Below are 23,291 nucleotides of genomic sequence, written 5' to 3' on the forward strand. Positions count from 1 at the left end.
ACCTGTCACAGCAGCTTGATTTTCCACTGACACGGAATTAGGGGAAGAGAATGGAGCTAGTATTGGCTGCTCAATGGCTTACATTAAGGCTAAGTGCTTTATGTGATATCTTTTTTTAATTCAATAGCCCATCTCCATCTTCATAGCGATGGAAATAGAAACCCCAAAGTCACATGTATTTTTTCTCCAGATATTTCACTGGCTCTAGTAAAAAGACATTTCTTTTTCTTGTGGCTGCATTAAAGGGGTGGTTTTTGCTTTGCCTAATTTCAGGGGATACGTCACCCCTTGATTTAAATAGTTTTGTGTGATGACATACCAGGCCCTATCCCAGCCCGGAGTCAGAGCACTGAACCAAAAGAACTTTGTGTTTCCTCATAGTTCTTTGCAGACCTGATGTCTGCTTGTAATGGTGAGATGATGTCCCTGGAGGAGCCATTTATGCTGGCCATCATCCCAAACTACCCCAGAGACGGCATTCACAATATAACCTACCTCAGCAGTGTCCCCAGAGTTGTGCTACTCAGAGTCTGTGTCACTGTCTATGGCAGCCCAGAACTGGGGCCCAGGAGTGGTGTGTTTTGTTTTTTTTTTTAATGGAACCATCAATATAGGATTCTAAGCCACTGACATTTTGATAACACAGAGCAATAGAAATCCTGGACTTCCCAATCTGGGAAAAAACCAAGAACCAAGACTCAGGAAAGGCAATTACCTCACAGCAAAACTGCCCCAAAAGTCATCACTTCCCTATCCCCATGCACTTTAGAATGACATTTCCAAATAAGTCAAGGTTTACAGAAGTCCCCATGATCATGTATCATACTGTATCATATCATATATCACATCTTATTTTATATATCAAAGCATACCATATCATATTAGCCATACCAAAATGAAGGAGAAGGTCAACACTGGAGTCCTGGGAGAGGTACACAGATAGATCTCAGGAATCCTTAAGCTCTCTGAATTTGTATGCAGAATGTCTGTCTGTTTGAATAGCTGATTTTTTTGCTAAGGCAAAATTTCTATAGCTTTTAAACAATTTCTCAAAGTGTTTTGAAATATAAAATGGTTACCAAGCAAGGTCTAGAGAATTTGCCTCTCCTAAGCACATTTGCCCGTTTTAGTTCATCTTTTGGCAGTTTGCATGGTTTACCAGTTGTCTCATTCCTCAGGGGTTAGGAAGCCCAGGCCATGTTCTGTCATTCTTTTGCTCCACTTGAATTTCTCTTTCCCCGATTTCTGTGACCTAGTCTGGACAGTCTGTTTATCTGTGTGTAAACACAAATGCTGGTCCAAATTATCACTCACAGGAAACATTACATTTTTCATTTCAGGAGTATTAGTGGCAATAGAGTCAATGTGCTTATCTCACCTGTGTCCCAAGAACATGTGATGCTTCCAAGAAGGCAGGTTTTCTTTTAAAATAAAGCAATCTCACACTTGTCATTTTCCTCCCTGACAGGATGGTTTGTCTTCACCAGCTTGCGTGCCCCTCCTCCTTTGGGAAATATTTGCTACTGGAGAGAGGATGCCCACAGCAGGAGCGGCTGGTTGACTCTGTGCTTCACACTGGTCCTTTTGTCACCGTTGGTAATTTACAGCTGTTCTCTGTGCACAGTAAGTGTCTAAATGGGAAATTTTCTTATAAATGTGGAAAAAAGTGTTCTCTGTAATAAACTGCTGAATCCAGACACACAGTCATAATGTATGCAGGTAGTTTTTGCACTTTTCTATTATTTCTATATTCTAGCTTTTGTGCGTATTTTTTGTGTAGAGACTAGTAGCTATAGACCAGCAGTTTATACTTTTCTTCATTAGTGCAGCAACAACCACAAGTCAAAGGGCACCGTCACACTTCAATGCAGGCAATTATGTAAGAAGTGAGTAGCTCTTCATTGTGACATTTCTATACAGATTTCAGAACATAAATATTCTCAGTTGATCTTCACCATAATCCTACCTGCTAGTCATGGGAGGAGCAATCAGTGCCATGTTACACAGACAAAGACGTCTCTTAAAGAGGTTAAAGTCACCCTGAAATCTAATGATTGAGAAAGACCAGATCCTAGAGTTTTTAAGATCAAATTTAAGTGTTCATTCCATGATATGAAGCTGTGTCTCAAATCAACATTTGAGAGTGCAAAAATTCAGCATTAATGAACCCAAATGACATTAGTCTAGAAGTTTCAATTCAGACTTTAGGTTTTGTTCTCGTTTGCTAGCTGCCAGAATACAATATCAGAAACAGAATGGTTTTTAAAAAGGGGAATTTAATAAGTTACTAGTTTACAGTTCTAAGGTCGAGAAAATGTCCCAATTAAAACAAGTCTATAGAAATGTCCAATCTAAGGCATCCAGGGAAAGATACCTTGGTTCAAGAAGGCCAATGAAGTTCAGGTTTTCTCTATTAATGGAAGGGCACATGGTGAACACCGAGTTTCTCATCTGGAAGGGCACATGGTGAATACGGCATCCCCTGCAAGCTTCTTCTCCTGGCTTCCTGTTTCATGAAGCTCCCCGGGAGGCATTTTTCTTCTTCATCTCCAAAGGTCGCTGGCTGGTGGACTCTGCTTCTTGTGGCTATGTCATTCTGCTCTTCTCTCTCTGAATCTCCTATTCTCCATAATGTTTCCTCTTTTATAGGACTTCAGAAACTAATCAAGACCCACTGGAATGGGTGGAGATATGTCATCATCTAATCCAGTTTAGCAACCACTCTCAATTACATCACATCTCCAGGGAGATGATCTAATTACAGTTTCAAACATACAGTGCTGACTAGGGATTAGAAGAAATGCCTTTACAAAATGGGATTAGGATTAAACATGGCTTTTCTAGGGGACATACATCCTTTCAAATCAGTACAGGTTTCAAGGACAAAAAGGTGGGACCTTTAATAAATTCTAGGTGGCATGATAACTTTATTATTCTTATGTAACTGACAAATGTCAGAGTATCGTAAGAGCTGTCCTTTTCTGAAGTCACAAATTATCAATGTAATTACAGTGGTGATTCCATAACTTCCTTTGCATCTCAGAAAGAACACGGAGGTAGATACAAGTAATACCTTACAACAGTGACATGGATTTATCTATTGGTCCTCCACCTCAGAAATTCCAGAATCCACAGCTACTCCAGAGTAGCATCCATAGCCTGCTCCCTACAGCCCTCCCCAAACTCACAATTTGGCTATTCTTGTTTATCTTTCACTCACAAACACACACCTTCTAGCTTCCTCATGGAGCTACCAGCTTGGTTTCACCGACTAAGCACCTCTCTCTTGTCTCCCAAATATCAACCCAATCACAAAACAAAAAGAATGAGAAAAACACAGAGGAGAATTGTACATCCCTTCTCATGGCAAATCAGTTACATCACAGTACACATTAAAAAGAGAAAAAAACAAGTTCATACCTTGATTGAAACATTCTACTTTTTCATTTTCTCAGTACAAATCCTTTTCTTTTCTATTACATATTTTGTGAAATCATCAGGTTTTGACAACTATACCTAGATTGTGGTGGAAAAAGTATTGTTTATTTAAATGTAAAGACATTTTGTGATTAATCACTTCATGTTTCATGGGTCTTTATTACTTCTCTTTTCAAATTTTTAAAAATCAGCATTATTCAGTCCTCAGCATGTCAATTCCCCAGCCTTTCTCATCCTTTCTCAGCTAATGATTATATAAGAAACTTCAGCTGCTAGGGCATGAGCCCAAATGTCCTGCCACAGAGATAGAAATGAGGCACATTTCTGGGTATTGATAGGTTCAGTCTCGACCTCGGGCAAAGAGTAGGAGAGAAAGAGAATTTATGTTAAGATACATAGAGAAAGGCATCTCAGTGCTCAGGTCTTTACAGAAAAAACAGGAAGGAACCGCTAGGGCTCATCCTAGAGAGTGAAGTTTAGGATTAGGTAAATTAAGAGAGAGGGCAGAGAGAGAGAGAGAGAGAGAGAGAGAGAGAGAGAGAGAAGTACTATTCATAGGAATTCACAGAAAAGGAACTAGGAATGGCAAAAAACATACAAAAGACACTTAACAATAAGAGAGATTCAAGTGAGTACCCCAATGCAATATTATTTCACACCAGCAAATCAACAAAGATTTTAAAGTATGACAATTCCAAGTAATGATGAGAAACATAGAAACTCATATCCTGCTGGTGGGAATATAAATTGGTACAACTATTTTGAAAACTCTTTGAAAATATCTAGTAAAGTTGAAGATTTAGATACTCTACCACCCAGCTAATACATACCAGCATACATATTCTACAAACTGTATTGAAATTGCATTACAATGCTTTGTATAAAAATGTTCATAGCAGCATTCATCATAATAGAAGAAAAAAACTCAGAAACTACCTGGTTTGTCAAACAAGAGAATAGATAAGCTGTAATATATTTGCATAAAAGCATGACAAATAACACTGAAAATAAATGAAACAGAGGCATAAAAATCAACATGAACACATTTCATGAACAGAGTTTTAAGCAAAAACAAAGCAAAATGCAGGAGAATATTTTAAGTATAGTATACTTTATATAAAGTCTGAACATATGCAACTATTACATAAAGTTGAAAGCATGCAAACAGATAAGATACCATATATTCTTTAGGAGCGCTTACATGAGTAGCAGCATTATAAAGAAATGCATGGTTGTGATAATAGCAAATCAGTATCCCGGGCACATTTTAGAGGGAGGAATGTAATACAATTGATGAACAATAGAAAGAGATCCAAAGTAATTTTCTATTTCCAAAGCTGAACGTGCTATAATACATGTTTATTATATTAGTCTATCTAGTTTTTTAGGTCTAAATTCTTTCATATTTTATTATTTTAAAAATCCCAGTGCCACATCTATATATTGGACCACACACTAGCCTGATTGCTTCCATCACTCAGTATATTGATGAGCAAAACCACCTGTCAAGACCTTGAGCTCTCATGGCTGGACTCTGGCACTTGAGATGGTCAGTGGCCCTGCCACTGTTGTGAATTGGAGTGGCCACTGCTTGTTGGAAACCTGGTGAGAAAGTAAAATAAAAAGTAAAAAAAAAGATTAAAATGGATGAGTCCCTTTGGCTGGCCAAAAGGAATGTTAATGTTACCTCTTAACACAATGACAGCACATGATTATAAAGGAAAAGTAGACAAGAAATTCAGAGAGCACCTTAATGTCATTTCTGAAAGCTCGGTTGCACTCCCAACACATGGGGAACTCATTCAGGCACAGAAATGAGTTTGCTGTGTAACTGTTCAGGTTTAGGCCCCAGTGAGGGGGACCTCACTTGGGAAGCACAGTTTGATCCCCCTGGCTGACTGGTCCTGTTCATCAAATTAGGTGAGCATTGGTGTGTAAGAGGGGCTGGAGTACCAAGTTGACAAATGGACGATAGAGATACGCTCACTTCTCCACCACTGCCCCTCTGGAAGAGAACTGCTGATTGCATTTCTGGAGCTTTAATGTTCCTGAAGCACAGGTAAATGTGAGCTCATGACAGGACTTTCTGGCCCTGAAAAAGCTGCTCTTCTCCCAAGCTCAAGGTCCTTACCTGAGGATGGGCCCTTATGTCTACAACTCAAACAAAAGCTGGGTGAAGCAAACACGACAAGGTCACATGGAAGGAAAGGGTTGAGCAGGGTAGGGGAAGTAGTAAAGTAGGGTACCCATTTAGCTGGTGAATCACTTGTAGAGAAAAGTGTGATCATCAAGAGATACCGGTGGGAAGGATGTCACCAGTTCACGGAAGGCCATGGAAGTCTGCAACAAGATATTCAAACTTTGTCTTATGAGCAATGCTGGGGTGTGGAATACTGAAAGCTATGATTAAGTGGCACTGTGATGAGCCAGAACTTAGAGAGTCCTTATACCACATTTTAAATTTTAATTTCCTTTGAAATTGGTTCCTCCTTACTTTGTCTTTACACACCTAATTAAACATAAGCACGGAAGAAGTGAGCAGGATCTAGGAGTCCACAGAGACTGCCATCACTTAACCGCCAGCACGAAGGACAAACAACCAGCAGTCTGGGCAAAAGCAAACTCACTTCTCTATAGGCAGAGGCATCTATTTCCTTGGCCAATGAGTTGGATAAGCATTGGATACATGATTTCCAGCCTTAGGGGGGTGTTGATATGAAATGTAATGAACCACTGAGTCTTTGGAGGTTTTCCAGTCTTGGCTGTTTTGCTAAGCTTCCATTTGGAAAATGACAAATTAAGAAGACCAGGCTTCTATTTTCTCATACTTTTCAAACAGCAGACACCTTCCAGTCACTGTGAGTGGATTGTTGCTGGGTCAACTCAAGCCCCAGGAATCTGGAAAGATGGTATGTTCCCCCCCCCCCCCCACAATGAAGGCAGACAGGAAGTGGGGGACACAACAATCGAGTCCTCTAAGCATTTTGACCAAATTCTTAATATAATTACTCTAAAGGAGACATTGAGTAACTTCTCATCCTGCCTTAGGTTCAAAACAAGAGTTTGTGGTCTAAGGAAGCATAACAGGGTAGAAGGATCTTCAAATTGTTAGCTCCAAAGTAGGTGTGACTGGTTTCCCATGGAAAAAAAACAGAAGTCCCTGGCTGTGAACCTCACCAATCATGGACCACTTTGACACAGAAAAGCAGGGAGTTGGTCACAAGCTGCAGGGGTTTGCAGCAAAATTCTACCAGCTCTATTCCTATTATCCTCAACAAGGTAATTAACCTCTCCATGACTCAGTTTCCTATCTATAAAATGGAGGAAGTCTTGATTCCTACTTCCTTAGGGCTGAGGTGAAAAGGCTCAATAAGTACTCCCAGAAAAACCATTATCCAAATCATTAGTGACCAATGTGTGTGCATGTGTGTGTGAATCTATGTGTGCTTTCAGAAAACTTCAAAATGAGATGGACAGGTGGATTCCATCACACATGACGAAGCAAAAACTTTAATAACATCTGACAGCAGATACATTTGCTCTCCCTCAAATCCTTCTTTGGCTTCTGGTATCTAGGCCTCTGGCTGTTGGGATCCACATTCTTGCATCTCTAAAGCTTATTGAACCTCTGGCCTTTTTTTCTGTGATATCCACTGTTTCTTTCCTGCTCCTTTCTTATTCAAGAAACTAAGCTTTGTCACAGCTCCTGCAGGCTCTAGAGCCCATGCCTACCTGTTCCATTAACCTCCATAGAAACAAGAAGAAATTAAAATAACACATTCTTTGTTTTCCTTTTCTTTCATACTAGTAAGCTGTTAAGATTTGGACGTTGCCCAGCTGCCTTATTTAATGTTTTGCTTTCAACCACCTGTTGCCTCTTTATTTTTTTAGTCTTTATTGTTTACCATTATTTGATTTCTAGTAATTTAACTCATTTTCCATGTTGCTCTCATTACCTCATCTTCTTTGTGACTTAGTATTTTTGCATTTTACAATGCTTCAGCCTACCATTGACTCTGAAAATATTGCTTTATTTTCTTGTGCATATTTGCTGTTTAGACCTCTAGTGAGAGTGTTGATTATAACCTGGATCAGGGCTTCCAGAATTAGCAAATAAGCAATTGATGATTCTCATTGTTATTTCAATTTTTGTTTTTAAATTTTCTCTCTTGCATGCATTTTCAGTTCGCTTTTGTGTGCTTGTTTTGGGTGATAACTGTGACAAAGGAAATGGTATGCGGAGTGAATTTGTTGGCTCTTGCTGTTGGAAGGGGAAGTGAACAACTCCCATTTGCATCATCCAAATCTATAAACTCTGGGCATTGGGGCTCCTGTTCCAATTTAGTTAACTTTACCTATCAATAAAAATGCAACTCTGATTTTTTTCTTTAAAAATGTCTATCCGATCTTTTAAAACTTATTTCTACTTCAAATTTTATTTTTTACTTGTGTTCTTTTTAATTTCTTAGCTTATTAAATAATACATTGAAAGATGGTGGAAATAGGTCTGAGAGTGTTAGAAAAGTCCTTAAAAAGCTGGACACACCTTTTTCCTTCCTGTTAGAACAGTGGTCTGTTGCCTTAATATATGACAATAACTGACTTGATGACCCTGTGATGTAAAACTTAGCTCTAAAAATAAAGTTGTTCCTCTCTGAAAGCACGCATCATGCATGGAATCAAGTACTAGAATTTTAGTGCAATTTCTAAAACGAGTTCTTTTTTTGTGTATGTCTCCTCAATTTCTCTCTTAGGTTGTGAAATCCAAGGAGAAGTTTCTTGGGCTAGGATCATCCCCAAGGAAAGTTTGAGGGACAAGAGCTCCACCCTGGAATGATCATCACTATGGACAAGAGTACAATCCTCCTTAGATAAAATTTGCCTGCCTGGAATATGGGGTAACCTTAAGAATTGGACACAAATTTCATCCCTGGCTCTGGGTCTCAGTCTCATACTAAGCATCATCTGTTTACAGGAGCAGTAGAATTTAGAAAGCAGATTCTTGGGTTACCGTTGCCCCATATTCCAAGGAGAGAATTTGGCTCCCTTTTGAGCCACAGCTGAGTCCTTTTTAAATCAGTTTAATAGTAAAAAAAATAAAACTAACAAAACAAAGTATTTGACCAATAATCATTTAATGATCTCTTACTAAGAACAAGGTATCGTACTACATACTTGAATGTTAATGATATCCACCAAATTATACCATTGTTTGATTTCAATTATATAAATTGTTGCAATGGAGATTCAAGGTGTGGAAAATTTACTGGTAGGCATTAGTTTGGGGGCACAGGGCTGCTTCTCTGAAACAGCATTGATTTGAAATCTGAAGAATAATTAAAGTGTGGTTAGGCAAAAGGTCTGGGGGGTGATGGAAACATGTGCAAAGGGTCTGATCACAATCAAGTACTTGATTGTCACGGCCAGTTTAGCTGCATCATGGTGAACAACAAAGAAAGTGACCTAGAAAGGTGTTAGTGAGATAAACTAGTCAGATAACTTTGGGACTAGTAACTTATCTTAAGAATTATATGTTCTTAGGAACACTAAGAAGGCATTGAAAGGCCTTCAGTATGGATGTGATTTGGTCTATAAAACTGCACCATTATGACTCAGAGTTAGAGACTGCTTGCAGGGGCAAGAGCAGATTGGAGATTCTAGTCGAGAGATGGATGTGGGCTAAGAGCTAATGGTCGCTTGGAGAAGAGTTGTAATAAGGTAAATGAAGAGCAGTCGAGTGATTTGAAAAATATTTGAGATACAGAATCAACAGGATTTAGGGACTGATTTTTCTGAGGACTCACTCAGAAAATAGTATTTTCTTATTTAAATACTAGATAAAGTAGTTTTACAACCAGGTAGAGCATTCACTGAGTATAGAAACTCAGGAGAAGAAAAATCAACAGCAGGGAGATCATGTGTTCTCCAGTAAAACTTCATACTAGTTAATCAGAGATTAGCGCAGATGTCAGAATCTAAATGCCCTGCTCATCCCATGTGGCAGATGCTTTGTTCATCATTATCTGAATCTGCCCGGTGACATCCTCTTTAACTGACTTTCCTTCGTTTTCCAGGGGGCCACCTGGATAAAGACAAAAGCACAAGTGGACTTAGAAATAGTAAGGCTGACATCAAAGATTCCAAGTAAAACCAAAGAAGTCCATTTACTCCGAGTTATAATTCCAGGACATCTATACCCTCAGCTCAGAAAACGGTAAATTTCCACCATAAATCATCAGATAAATACTTTAATCAACAAATCTTTGGATCATATTATTCCTCCACTGCTGCTTTAAAGCCTTTCATGACTGAAGTTGCTCTTATCCTTGCAAAATCATTTACTTTTGCTTACTCTTTATAAAAGCAACATTCTAAAAAGAAGCAAGGTAATTATACATTTTCTTCCAAAGGAAGCCTTCTATTATCTCAAATCACAGATTTGTCAGATTAAGGTATATGTTATTACAAACTTCTCCCATATTTTTAGAAAATGAGGTTTCTCCATCTAGTTCCTTACATAGGAAGTTGCCAGTTATTAATCATTGCTCACTTTTATACCATTTATCAATTATGTGAAATGTGTAGAGCATTCAAGACTGCCTGAAGGATTTATTGACCTCATAGACAGGGAGAAAACTGCACGCATTTAAGACACAGAAGCTGTTGTCAGGTCAATAAAGGAATAAAGGTCTCCTAGGACCAAGCAGGATTCCAGGGAGGTGCTGCTTTAAGAGGATCAATTTACAACATGAAGTTGGGTTGGCAGTTGCTCAAATCATCAAAATTCAGATATGAGTGTGTTTCCTGAGAAGGGTTGATGTTTTTCTTCCTACAGACAAGGAAAGATAATGAAAGGCACTCCCATCACAGTTTGAGATGCTGTATCTCTCATACCACCCAGTAACTCCAAGCTCCTTAGGGATGATACCAGATATGGATGCTGTCCAAAGGGGACGCTTACTTTGACTACTGATGATTGAATATTTTTCTCACAATCTTACCACTGCTTAATACAATTCAATGCATTTATGAGACTTCATATTAAACGCAAGTATTACCATAACAAAAGTACAACTGAAATGTTCAGTTATTCAAACAATCATCATCTTCTTCAAATTCTTGTCTATTCCTAGCTGTAATATGTCTATTAAAGATTTAATACATAAGAACAATAACAGTTTCTACCAGCACTTTAAAGCTGATAAGTAGATCTGTAGATCTACTTAATGCATGGGGAAATCTTTTACTTTTCTTGGAAAACTTTTTTTTTTCTCTTATGTACCTTATGGGTGGTTAAGTTAGGATTGGGGATCCAGGATGTTAACAGATATGGAATGGATGTGCAAAGACTATTTGAACTATATTTCCATGATTCATATGACTGTTTCCATATGTTCAAGGCAAAGATAGCACTTGTTATTTCAAATCTATGTGCTGTCACACCCTTTAGAGTTTGTGAGTTTATTGCAAGAACTAAAACCAATATTTTTCTTTGCACAAAATGTCTATTGTCTTTGTAGGTGTTCCTCTTAGTTCTTCTATGCTTAATGATATAACTTTATCACTGATAAATCATGATAGACACAGTAAATACATCATTAGGTAAGCAACTTGAGCTGAAAATTGACTGTATTTTAAAAATGCTGATGTATGGGATTTGTTGGCCTTATTTTGCCTGCCAGCTGGCAGAAGAGAATTAGAGAAAATGGTCACAGCAGACCCCTACCTCCACACTTCAGTACTTTATTAAAAAGAATAAGCTTATTTAATTAATATTGATTTAGCACTGACTGTCCTTGAGAACTATTACCCTTTGATACATTTTTTACCTTCAAAACTGCCAAAAATCACAAAATGTGTAATAACAACATTCAAATCCATTTCTAAGCCCAGGGTCATTGTGGTTTGTTATCGCCAATTCCCAGCTACTCCAGGAAGGAGCTACGTGTCTTAGCAAGTGACAATGTCTTTATTCATGACCTCTGCAATTAGTTTGCTTTGCCAGAGATTTCTCAGAGCATGGCCCAGGTCACCTTAGTTTAGGACTGTAGAGCAGGATGAAAGATTCTATTTGGCTTATGATCCTGGCATTTGTTAAGAATAGGTCAACCTCACTTTGATAGAAATATTAGCTTGTTATTTCTTTCTAAGTAAATAACCCAAAGGGGGGCATATATTAGCTGGTAGAAGAGAAGGAAGTTTGTTTTCTTTGATGCCTTCTCTCTAGTCATTTGAATCACGGATAAATAAATAACCCTAATTTACCTAAGGTAAGATTTTTTCATTTGAAAATTTGCTTATTCACTCTCACACTTTATTTTCCCCCAAGTTTCAGAGAAGGTAATCATTATTTCTGGCAAAACCCCAACCCTCTGTGAAGGGATATAGGCACACCATTAAATCCAATAAGCACCTCAAAATGCACACTCCATTTTCAATCTCAGAATAATAATTTGAATACAACAAGAATCATAAATACATGGTCTACTCAGGTAACTTAATTAACCAGCACCCTCTGCTATGTCATAACGCAGATTAAAATCTTTTCCCTAGTTCTGACCCCCAGTAAGTTTCTGACAAGCAAGAAAACCAAAAATCTGTTGAGCTTTCCAAACAGATACTGATTAGAGGAGGAACCTGAAGCACTCATTTCAGCCTTCACTAGCTTGGAAGTCGTTCGTCCTTAGAAGTCTTCTGCCCAGATCTGGTTAATAGCATTCTCAGTATGTTTCCAGAGCAGTGTGATCAGAGACCCCTCTTCCTGGTGCAGCCTAGAGCTAAGCATTAGAGACTAGAAATGAAAATCTCAGCTTCATTCCCTTCAAAGTGCCTCCTAATTTTATTGCTAATAATAATGAGATCAAATTGTGTCTACTAAGTACGAGAAGAGAGAGAAGTCTGGGACCAGGGTGAGCCACTTCTTCATCCAATTTAAAGATTCATGGTCACTCAGACCTGGGCAGATATTCTTGATAGAGTTGCATTTAAGTCGTTAACCATGAAAAAGGGTCAAGCTATAACCAATTGACAGAGCAGAATGATTCTCAATTGACCTGCAGAAGTAAGTTAAGTATAGTAAAAATGAAAAGGCTATTTCTGGGGCGGACTTTATAAAAATAAAAAAATAAATCAGGGACAGGTCCCCTAATCCTTAGTGCTGTGAGAATGGGATTTTGCAGAAACCACTGCCTTGTTTTTCTTTCTGACATAGTTTTGATCTTTGTCTGCTCTATTTCTGAGGTAAACCATGGCCCCTTATCTGGCTTATAACCCACTTCTCCCTCCTCTTTTAACTTTCATGGCTGCAATTCATTTTCACACTCTCAATGAAGTAAAATATTATAAAGAATGGGTGTCACGGTATGTTTGCATATGTGTGTGCATGTCTCAGTTCCATAGAAGAAACCCTAGAAACCAGAGTCCTTGGGAAAATAGCAATGGTGTCAAATATGCCTGCCTGAAAACGAGTAGATTATCTAACAATTTAGAAGTGTTATATAATTGTCCCAGGAAATGTACCTTTCCCATTCTAATCTAATGACAGCCTGTTTAGTTGGCACCTTTCTCTAGAAAGGCAATTAGTAACACTTCAGAAAAGTCTTCTAACCATCAAGATCACAAAGATGTCCCCATCAGAGTCTCTCATACTCACCCCAATATCACCTTCAGTCATGAACCAGTAGTTGTTGAAATTCCAAATGTGGGCATCTTCTAGAAACCTCTGGGCAAATGCATCATAAAAGGCATGAAGCCTTCTAACTCTCATATTTCAAAAAAAGAAGGAACTTTGTTTTCAGAAAAAAGTAAATGGAGATAAGTTTTGACTGTTAACTATTATTCTCAAGTAAATCACATTAAGATATGTTTGCAAAATATATTTGCTGAAACCGTGGAAAATGTACCTTTTGCAAAATAAATTTTACATGTTTTCAACAAATATATTATGCTTATAAAGTTCATGTAAGAAACTTTTGTTTTCAAATTGTGCTGACTCCTTGTTTAATGTTTCTATGAAGGAACAGAAAGAAGCTGCACCTTCAATCTCTTTCACAAGAGTCATGGAGTTCTGATTGCTTATCAGTGTTGCCAATCAGTGCTTCTCCATAAGAAACTGTTGAAAGAACTGGAAAACATTCCAGCTTTGAATCAAATTCATGATTATAGTGAAATTTTCTTGTTGATGCCTCTGATAAGGCCAATATTGGAAACAAAAGAAACCTATTGGGGGTGTTGTTGGTAATATTGCCTGTGTTGGAGAATGCAAAGGCAAAGTGTGAACCTTTGAGTAAATGCAAGTCTCTTATTACCTTTAACTTTCTGCCTCATTACCCATTTCACATAAAGAAAAATTGGACACCAAGCTTAAAATCTGGGGCCATCCTTGATTTTGACAAACACCTAAAATAGGGAATAAATCCCAAGCCATGGAATAATCGTGGGCCTGGGAGCTCTGGGATCTTCAGGTGAGCCTCATATTTACGCATCTATTTTTCAACCTGCGAGTCTTAGCCTTCTGAGAATTTCTGTATACAAATTGTTATATTTCCCCCTTATGTAACAAAAAATAATGGTCCGGTAGGACATGCACTGGTGGACAATACTCAGGTGAGCTCAAGCATCTCTTGAGCATTTCATAAGCCATCTCCTTATTCAGATTGATTCATGGGCCTCAGGTCCATTGTTTCCTGCCCATTAGCTGTCGTGAGACCTTACACTCTCTAGTGTCCTTCAGCTTACTGCTTCCAAGGATGGGGTGCAATCTGGCCCACCTGTGCTGAGCTAGTTATTGTTACCACTAATTTCCTGCCAGAATCTGTGAGAAATGTCACATTTCATGCTGTTCCAATAAAAACATTTGCTCGTTGGCAGGATTAGTAAAAGAGCTTGATGGAGAAACTATGGAAGTCCCTCGGGGGCACAAGGTGAGGGAAGTTGTCATGAGAAAAATTAAGTACCCACTTAGGTTGACACAGCAGATCAAAGAAAGAAAAGATATTGAGGTAATCAGGTAACTACCCAAAGAGTTTTAGACAACTATTCACTTACTGCACGATGTATTTTGAGCATTTACAATATGCCAGACACTGTGCAAATGGAAATGTCATGTCTGTCGGATACAGTCCTTGAGTGAGAAGGTTTAGAATCTGCCCCATGATATATTGAGTTGTGCAATCTAACAAAAGTTGCCTAACTTTGTGAGATCCAGGGCTTTGATCTACATATTGAAAATAATCATCTGTGTCTCAGCTTATTCATGAAATTCAAGGAGAAAGTCTTTGTAAGAACTTAGAAAAATGTGAAACTTCAGATAGATAAGATAGATATATTGAGTTAAGAAACTTAAAATGGAGACATTTTTCTACACAAACACCCATCTATCTAATATAGCAAAAAGATAGGTCTTCACAGCATCAGACTGACAAGTAAACACTGTCTCTACGTTGCCCCCTACTAATGAATTCACAAAGTGCACAAAGGTCAACTGAACGCTGGGAGAATAATAGGAATGTCCAGCTTTCTAAGCATGTACTTCAGCATCATGTTCAACTGTTATTTAGACAGTGAGAATTATGCCTGAAGTATAGACTCCAGGAACACGCACTTTCAATCAATAGAAGCCTCTGGGACCACCTCATTAATTTCTCTCTATTTACATTCTCTGTGAAAAATTGGACATATTCACATTTCCTAACTTACGATTGGTGAATTCATTCAGGGATACATTTGCTTCTACCCTGGAACTCTTGCTGAAGTAACTTTCCCTTCCCTGCCTTAGCTTCTAATCTGTCATCACTGTTTCTTTCAGCCATCTGATGTAGCTTACATAAAGCTATAGGAATCAAGTCAGGAATGTCAGACAAAAGAATCATAAGGCTTACTACATATACTCCATCCTCGTTACGTCTTATGTTGGATATGGGTTGAGTGGAATCCTAATCCCCCAATCCTCAAATGGCTATTAGGTTAGCTTCTTGAGGTAATCTACCTTGACCACCCAGAATCCACACTGGGCAGTGCTCTCTCCAGTCATAGACAAGGGCTCTGGTTCTCCCACCAAGACAACATGACTGTCAAAGCCTCCCCTGGCCTCCCCAGGTCATGCCATGGCCAAGGAGACATCCAAGAAGTTTGTTTCTTTCCTATGAGTCCCAGTGTGTCATTTGACTTTAGGCTTTGGGTTCCTCCTGAGAAGGAAGCATCTCCAGAAGCCCATGTCTTAGGACAATAAAACCATCCCTGATAATGACTAAATAGAGAAACAGCTAAAGAATAAGTAGATCTAAGGATTAACAGAAGTATAGTAGAGTCTCCCTAGCCTAATTCTCTCAGTCAAAGCATGGTGAACTCTACGAGCTCAAGGAATCCATGCTGTTTCTGAGACATGGCAGAACTTTCCTCTTGAGATGGAAGGTTGGAAGGGATCGGATTTTGAGTTTTCCCTTAGAATTTCCTTCCACTATTGATTATTCACTTCTACTGCACCCCATTTTCAGCCTCAAAAATCATACTTTTGCAAAAGAAAACAGGACTGGTATTCATTTCTTTCTATAGAGCATTTTGATTTTAAAAGTGAGACAATTGAGACTGTTTGGAACAGTCTACATGGGGCAGGTTGGTCTATGAGAAGAGTGATTTTGGTTACAGGCCTGCCAGCTGAGCTACTATAGCTGGTTTGGCTAGCTCCATCCATCTCAGCCTAGGAAGGCTACTGGAGCCAAGACAGAATTATTTAGATATTGTCTTGCTCTGCCTAATATTCCTGCTACTCTGCCCTGTATTTCTAATGCACATCTTTGCACATGCACATACACACACACCTGCTTTTCTGAAATTTCACTCATTTTTCAAAGCCATACTGAGAAAAGGGGCTGAATTCACACAAGCATGAGCTGTGTGAATTTTGTAAAAAAAATGTGCAATTTTATCTTCTTTCTTTGGTTAAGCATGCACAATTACCACTTACCATCTCCACTTCTCTCACTGCCAGCTCCACTCCCTGATCTGCCAGCTCTCTCCCTCTGTTTGCTACTCCAGGTCTACAACAAAGTCAACAGTATTTAACTCATTGTTGCCAAACTTCCCTGCTATCACAGTTCATTAGGGAAGTACCACAAACTGCATGACTTGGTGACTTAAAACAAGAGAACTTCATGGTCTTACAGTTCTGAAGGCTAGAAGTCTGAATTAAAGGTGTCAACAGGGCAATTCTCCTTCTGAAGTCTGTAGAGAAGAATCTGTTTCATCTGATGTTGGTTGACAGAAATGAATGGCATTCCTCGGTTTGTGGCATAACTCAAACTCTCCATTACGTTGGATTAAGAGCTTACCCTACTCTTGTGTGACCTCATTTTCACTTGCCTGATTCCACCTGTAATGATCCAATAAGGACACATTTGTACTCAGGACATCAACATAACTTTTGGAAGGACACAACTCAACCCATAACACCTGGGAGCCAATAATGAGATAGGATGTCCTTCCATCTCAGCCTTCTTGACTCCTTGCCCTCAGGATGCCAGTTTAATGTTCTTCATAGCCATAATATTGGCAGGGAGAGAGTGTTTATAAAATAAGTGATCACTTTTAACCTACATGTTATATTATCTCCCAGATATAGATGAGGATCAAAGAATAAGCTAATTAGTACCTATTCAGGTATTAAACCCCATGGTCAGATAACACAGTTTTACCTAGAACCGTATAAGCTACTATTTGGCAATGCTGGCCTATGGTAATGCTTTTACAACTTTCAGTTTGCATAAGAATTACTTGGGGAGTCTATTATAAATTAAGAATTTCAGGCCTCACAATTTCTGTGGTCTTCGTTAGTCCCAGAAATCTGTGGACATCAGGGGATTCTGATAGAGGTTGTCTGTGGACCATATTTTGCGAAATCCTAAATTATAGTTAGAGAGGAGTTTAATCACAAGATTTCCTCTTTAACTGAGATTGTTACTTCTAAATTCAGGTCTTCTGTGATTATAGTTCCAAGATGATTCACTGAACAAAATTAAATAGAACAGAGTAACTTATGTGCTTGTTTATGCTTTGAATGGTGTGAATATATTCCTAAAGACAATCCAAATCCCTTTTTACAAAGATTCAAATTTCAGGTGACAATTGAATTTGACGACAACTCCCTGAAATTAACCAAAACCCCAATGAACACCCTAATATTATCTGCTACCAGTCACATTTAAGACATTTACTGTCTTACAATCTTACACCCTGGTTAACAAATGCAGTAATATTGTAATATTACAAATTGAAATGAATTTTTTGTGTTTAATACCCCATCAAGGTACATTCCAAGAAAGGAATTTTAATCAATGTGGAAATGCTTCAAAAAATTCTTGGATTTAAAGAACATAGACAAGGCTCACCTTCCACGGGGGAGACCCGAGTTCGATTCCCGGACCATGTACCCAGGAAAAGAACAAGAAAAATAAGCACTTAAGACAAGTAAGGTAAGTCCCTGTTGCAGGTATTATTTCTTAAGTATATTATTAGGTGTTGTCGAACATATAAAACCTATGTACGTATAAAACATTAAAAGGCAAAAGATATGCTGGGAAAGTATTTGCAATACAGATAACAAAGGAGTTATTTTGTTATTATTATTACATAAAGAGCTTTAAAAGTGACAGTGCCCAATAGAAAAAAAAATCCACAAATTCTGCATTCATAAAACAGAAAGCACAACAGGCATTCAACTTTTGAAAAAGTGTCCTATCTCAAAAAAGAAAAATGCATGCTGATTTTAATAACAAAATGTTTCTCCTAAATGAGCTAAGATTTTGATAATGATAATCCAATTTGGGAAAACAGGAATTTCAAATTATTGAGATCATATAGCAGGACAAATTGGCAGTATTTTGTTCATTCATTCATGAAGCACGTAATTATTAAGTTCTTAGACTGATCTGAGGCCTTGGAGATACAAAAGTGGACAAAATGTTTTTTAGCATCTTAAAACTATTACACACATTGTCACAGCAAATGTTGGAAAAGCATTATTTATTAGCTTATTTATTCAAAAATTGAAAATAATGTCCAAAAAGGGCATTTTTAGTTAATTGAAGGAATAGCTACATTATGAAATTATCAGTCATAAAAAAACACAGAAGAAAATTTAGTGGCATGAGAAAGTATTTATTGCATATGTTAAAGTGAAAAAAGCGGTTTATAAAAGACTATGTGTGTTATGATTCCATTTCAAAGAGAAAACAAGTTTGTGTGTGTGAGTTTGTATATATGTATGTGTGTGTGTGTATTTCCATATATATATGTGTGTAGAAATTTATGTAGCAAGGTATAGTGGCATAAGTTCTTTTATATTTCAAATTTCTTCTCTGTTTTCTAGTTGTTTCTAAAATAAATGTAAATTGCCTTGTATAAAAGATCCTCTTTCCTCATCTATTTTTTTAATTAAATTTCTTATTTTGTGTTAAGTGGAGATTCACATGCACAGACAGATGCTTTGTACTCTTTACCCAGCTTCCCCCAATGGTAACATGCTGCAACATTGTGATTCAATATCACAACTGGGATGCTGATATTGATACTGCCAAGATACAGAAAATTTTCAGCATCCCCAAGGACCCTGGTGCTGATCTTTTATAGATACACCTATTCCCTTTCCATCTCCAGCCACTAATGAACCCCGGCAATCACTCATTTGTTCTCCATTTCTATAATTTTGCCATTTCAAGAAAAATAAAGTGGATCACACAGAACGTAAACTTTTGAAAATGGCTTTTTTTCACTCAGGATAATTTACTGAAGATTCGTCTATGTTACATGTATCAAGAATGTTTTTCCTGAGAGTTTTCCGACAGTATGAATATACTGCAGTTTGTTTAACCACTCAGCCATTGAAAGGCATTTGGGCTGCTCCCGATTCGGGGCTATTACAAATAAAGCGGCCATAAACATCCATATACAAGTTTTATGTAAACATAATTTCTCATTTCTCTAAGACAAATATGCACAGGACTGTGATTGCCACGTTCGATGGTAGCAGCATGTTGCTTTTTATTGCTGCCAGGGAGATTTATAACCTTGGGAGTCATGTCCCACATGGCGGGGAGATAAGTGAGTTTATTTACAGAGTTGGCTTAGAGAGAAAGGCAATATCTGAGCAACAAAAGAGATTCTCTGGGGTAACACTTAGGCATAACTATAAGTAGGATTTAACTTCTTCTTTGCAGGAATAAGTTTCATAAGGCTAGGCTCTTACAAAGCTGCCGAATGCATCCTAGAGGGGCTGTACCATTTTATATTCCCATCCACAATGTAAGAGTGAAACTCTTTCTCTATTAGCTTACCAGCATTTGGAGTTTCACTATTTTTTTTTTTTAACTTTAGACATTCTAATGGGTAAATTGTGATATCCCATTGTGGTTTTAATTTGCCACTAATGGATAATGGTGACCAACGTCATCCCATATTTTCATTGTTTGCCATCTGTATATCCTTTGTTTTTTTCTAACTGGATTTTTTAAACTGTTAAATTTTGAGTGATAAATACATACTATGTATATAGTATACTACTTATCAGTCTTTTGATGTATATGTGGTTTCCAAATATTTTCCGCAGGAACATAGCTTGTCTTTTCATCTCCTTAACAGGGTCTTTCACAGAATAAAGGTCTTTAATTTTGATAAAGTTCAATATATCGATTTTTCCTTTTATCAGTCATGCATTGGTGTCAATTTTAAGAATTTTTTTGCCTAGCCCTGGTTCTTGAAGACAGTCCCCTATTTTAAAAAAATCCTATAGTTTTACACTTTTAATTTATCCACAATGCCTTAATTTTTATATAAAATATGAGGCTTAGACTGAGGACTTTTTTTTTTTTTGGTCTATGGATGAGCAATTAGTTTTTTGAAAAGTTATACTAATCCATTGAAAGTATTTTCATCTTTATCTATAACAGTTGGAAATATTTGTGCAGATCTATTTCTTTTTTTTTAATTTTTTCTAAACATAACAATGTACAAACGCAAACATTCTTACTATATGATTGGGTCTATTTCTTGATTCTCTTGTTCTGTTTCATGTATCTATGTTTCTATCCTAATGATAGCACACGGTTTTCATTACGATAGCTAGATAAATCTAGAAACAAAGTAGACTGATTCCTTCCAATTTCCTCTTCTTTTTCAAAATCATTTTATTCTGTTTTCTTTGCCTTCCCACATAAATTTTAGAATGATCTCGTGTGCATCTATGGAGAGCTTGCTGAGATTTTGATAGAATGTGTATCAATTTAGGAAAATTCACATTTTGCCATATTGGGCCTTCCAGTATTTTAACACCGTGTAGCTCTCCATTTATTTAAATCTTATTTGATTACTTTCACCAATCTTGTAGAGTTTTCAGCATATAAGTTCTGTGCTCATTATGTTAGATTTACACCTAAGTATTTATTTTTTATGCCCAAGTATTTCTTCTTCTTTAGTTTTTGATATGGTAGATTATGTTTGATTTTTTTTTAGTGTTGAACCAGCCTTGCATATCTGGAATAATTATGACTTGATCGTAGGATATAATTATTTTTATGCGTTGCTTAATGGTATTCAATTTTAAATTTAAGTGCCTATGTGTTCTTTGCTTGCATATAGAAATACAATTTATTTTTGTATGTTTATTTTGTATTCTGTAACCTTATTGAACTTACTTGATTCTCAAAATTGTTTTGTAGATTTCTTGGCATTTTCCACATAAATAATGATGTCATCTGTAAATGAGGACAATTTTGCTTCCTCTTTTCCTATTGATATGTCTTTTAGTTACTTTACTTTCCTTATTGCACAGTCTAGAACTTCCAGCAATTGTATGGATAAGTTGAATGAGAATGCTGAGAGGAGACCTTCTTGCCTAGTTTTCAAAAAATAAGGGAAAATTAAGCATTCAGTATAATGTCCACTATGGATTTTTTATACATTCATCAATTCCACTTTTTCTTAACTTTTCAAGATTTAAAAAATCATGGATAGTTGATTTTTTTTATTAATTAAAAAAATTAACTAACACAACATTTAGAAGTCATTCCATTCTACATATACAATCAGTAATTCTTAATATCATCACATAGATGCATATTCATCATTTCTTAGTACATTTGCATCGATTCAGAAAAAAAAAATAGAAAGACAACAGAAAAAGAAATAAAACAATAATAGAAAAAAATAAAAATAAAAATAAAAAATAAATAAAATAAAAACTATACCTCAGATGCAGCTTCATTCAGTGTTTTAACATAATTACATTACAATTAGGTATTATTGTGCTGTCCATTTCTGAGTTTTTGTATCCAGTCCTGTTGCACAGTCTGTATCCCTTCAGCTCCAATTACCCATTATCTTACCTTATTTCTATCTCCTGATGGTCTCTGTTACCAATGACATATTCCAAGATTATTCTCTAATGTCGGTTCACACCAGTGGGACCATACAGTATTTGTCCTTTAGTTTTTGGCTAGTCTCACTCAGCATAATGTTCTCTAGTTGAATTTTATCAAATGCTTTTTTGTATCTATTAATAGAACATGTGATTTTTCTTCTTTAGCTTTTGATATGGTATGTTAATTTTTTTCTTTTTTCTTTTTTTTTTGCTTTTTGTGTTTTAATGTTTAACCAACTTTGCATCCCTGGAATAAGTCTCCCTTGGTTTTAGTATATAATTCTTTTTGTATATTTCTGAATTATATTTCTAATATTGTATAAGGACATTGACATTTATATTTATGAGGAATATTGCTCTTTAGTTTTCTGCTTTTGTCCTGCCTTTATCTGGTTTTGGTATCAAGGTAATATTAGCTTCATAAATTGGAAAGTGTTTTGTCCTATTCTATTTTTCTAGAAGTGATGTTATAGAATTATTCTTTCTTCTTTAACTATTTGGTAGAATCCTGTTTAGGGAATTTTTCAATTAGGAGTTCAATTTTCTTAATAGTTATAGGATTTATTCAAATTTTCTATTTCATATTGTATGAGGTGTGGTATTTTGTGCATTTAAAAAAATTTCTTGATTTCCTTTAAATTGTCATATTGATGTGTTTTGGGTTAGTCATAACATTCCATTAGGTATTGGTTTCCTATGGCTTGGTGACTTAAAATACCAGAAATGTACTGCCTCATAGATCTGGAGGCCAGAAGTTCAACATTAGCTTCACCTGGCTGACTCAAGATGTTGGCAAGACTGGGTTCTCTCCCAGGGGTCCAAAGGAGAGGCCGTTCTTGTCTCTTCCAGGTTCTGGTCATTGTCAACATTCTCTGGCTTGTGGCTAAATCATTCCAATTTCTATCTCCGTGGTCACATTGTCTCCCCCTCTTCTGTGTGAGTCCAACTTCACTCTCCTTTCTAAAAGGATACCTGTCAGGGTATGTAGGGTCCACATGATAATCCAGGATAATTTCTCCATCTCAAAATCAGGGATGAGTACCTGATAGCTTTGAGGTCACCATTCAATTCACTTCACCTTGTCATCCTTATGATGTCTGCAGTGTCTGTAGTTACATCCCAGTTTCATTCCTGCTATTAATAATTTGTGCCTTTTCTCATTTTTCCTCTTTCGGTTTGCTAGAGATTTACCAATTTGATTGATGCATCCACTGAAACAGTTCTTATTTTCATTCATATATTCTACTGTTTTCAATTCCATGTATTTCTTCTTATATTGTTATTTCCTTCTTGTTGCTTGCTTTGTGTTTATTTGGCTTTTTTTTCTAGGTTCTTTAGGTGAAGTTTAGTTTTTTATTTGAGGTTCTTCTTATTTCCTAATGCATGTATTTTAGTGCTATCTATTTCTCTCTCATTACTGCTTTAACTATGCACTACAAATTTT

General features: G+C 36.9%; 1 long non-coding RNA gene across 5 annotated transcripts in view; it reads right to left on the bottom strand.

The window, feature by feature from the left end:
• LOC143653016 (uncharacterized) overlaps positions 1–23,291 on the bottom strand; it is a 127,253-nt gene that overhangs the window by 19,781 nt on the left and 84,181 nt on the right. Inside the window, exons 4-6 of one of the 5 annotated variants that reach the window (XR_013161017.1) lie at positions 16,600–16,807; positions 16,403–16,475; positions 9,223–9,520 (exon numbers count right to left, since the gene is read on the bottom strand). The exons of 1 other annotated variant lie outside the window; for it this stretch is intronic. This is a non-coding gene — a long non-coding RNA (uncharacterized LOC143653016). Of the gene's footprint in view, positions 1–4,875; positions 5,041–9,222; positions 9,521–16,402; positions 16,808–23,291 lie in introns of those variants that run through there. 3 more of the 5 variants (XR_013161016.1, XR_013161020.1, XR_013161018.1) reach the window with 3 other exon arrangements.

This window comes from Tamandua tetradactyla, chromosome 13 (genome assembly GCF_023851605.1).
Source record: "Tamandua tetradactyla isolate mTamTet1 chromosome 13, mTamTet1.pri, whole genome shotgun sequence".
Lineage (NCBI taxonomy): Eukaryota > Metazoa > Chordata > Mammalia > Pilosa > Myrmecophagidae > Tamandua > Tamandua tetradactyla.